The sequence below is a fragment of the Solanum tuberosum genome, unplaced genomic scaffold (assembly GCF_000226075.1).
Source record: "Solanum tuberosum cultivar DM 1-3 516 R44 unplaced genomic scaffold, SolTub_3.0 scf00483, whole genome shotgun sequence".
Lineage (NCBI taxonomy): Eukaryota > Viridiplantae > Streptophyta > Magnoliopsida > Solanales > Solanaceae > Solanum > Solanum tuberosum.
In genome coordinates, this window is record NW_006239406.1 from 1 (window position 1) to 2,002 (window position 2,002).

The window sequence follows — 2,002 nt, forward strand, 5'->3', positions numbered from 1 at the left end:
ATATGGGATAAGATATTAACTATAGAAGAAATATATATAGAAATTTAAATGCAAAAACTAAAACATATAGTTACCCAATACCAAATAAAATATTAAAAATAAGACAAATACAAGGATATAATTACTTTGGTAAATTTGACTGCAAATCAGCATTTTACCACTTAAAGTTAGAAGAAGAATCTAAAAAGCTTACAACATTTACAGTATCACAAGGGATTTTATGAATGAAATGTATTACCATTTGGATATAAAAATGCACCAGGTAGATATCAACACTTTATGAATAACTACTTTAAACAATTAGAAAATTGTGTAGTATATATTGATGATATATTACTATATTTCAAAACACAAGATGAACATATAAGATTATTAGAAAATTTATATATATTATAGAATATTCAGGCATAAGTCTAAGTAAAAGAAAACAGACATAATGAAAAAGAAATAGAATTCTTAGGAATACAAATAGATAAAAATGGAATAAAAATGCAAACACACATAGTACAAAAAATAATTAACTCAAATGAACAACTAGATACAAAAAAGAAATTACAATCATTTCTAGGACTAGTAAACAAAGTAAGAAAATACATACCAAAATTAGCAGAGAGTTTAAAACTATTACAACAAAAATTAAAGAAAGATGTAGAATACCAGTTTGATAAAAAAGACCAAACACAAATACAAAAAATAAAACTATTATGTAAGAACCTACCTAAACTATATTTTCCTGACGAAAACAAAATATTTACTTATATAGTGAATGAGACGCCAGTGAAAAAAGTTATGGAGGAGTCTTAAAATATAGGTATGATAAAGAAAAAATAGAACATCATTGTAGATATTATTCAGGAACATTTACTAATACAGAAATAAGATGAGAAATAAATAGGAAAGAATTATATTCAGTATATAAATGTTTACTATCATTTGAACCATATATTGTATATAACAAATTTATTATAAGGACCGATAATACACAAGTAAAATGGTGGCTAACAAGAAAAATACAAGATTCAGTAACTACGAAAGAAATGAGAAGATTGGTATTAAATATATTAAATTTTACATTTACTAATGAAGTTGATAAAAAACTGACAAAAATGTTATTGCAGATTACTTATCAAGACAAAGCTACTCAGACTGAGAAATAAAATACAATTGAAGATATACTCAAAGCTATTACTACACCTTGTACCAAAGTGGATAGTATGGACAATGAGATACAAAAACTAAAGTCTAAAGCTATAAGTCAGTCGCATGACTATAAACATGCAGAGATATGCCGATCGGAAGACACTAAACATCCAGAGCTAGAAGGAGACATTGGGATACTCCAAAAAACCAATAATGATTGTTTCAATGCAGCTGCAAGTACAAGCAAAACAGTTAGGAAACAATATACAAGCACTAATCTAAACAAAATGTTTGAAAAACCATTTACGCCAAAAATACAAAAAGACCCATTGATTATATCACCACAAACCTCAACATATGCAGAGAGCTTAAACAAAGACAAAAAAATTTATAACCATATCACACAAACCTATATTAGGAATATACACAAAATCCAAACATATTTGAATCTTTAAATCCCCAGATCTAACACCACTAAAGAACCAACCCAGATTATTAACCCAAAAATTACAAGGGTATAATAAGTTGATAGCTCAACCAAAAACTAAAGCAAATTTAGTCAAAACCTATTACAACTATGGATTATTAAGTACAGTTTATACATACGATGGAGAAGAACTAAGCGGTATACCAGAGATACACAAAGCATTCATAACCTATAAAAGAGTTACAAAAGGCAATCTAGTTTATGTAAAGTTTTATGCGGCCCCAGCAGAGATACTATATGATGAAATAAAACCAATAATACAAGTTGTAAAAATAGGATTAACCAGAGATATGATAATTCCAGAAGATATCGGACAACAACCAGAGATACAAGAAATTGAGATACCAAGTTTCTATGCTAATAAAAGAATAATTG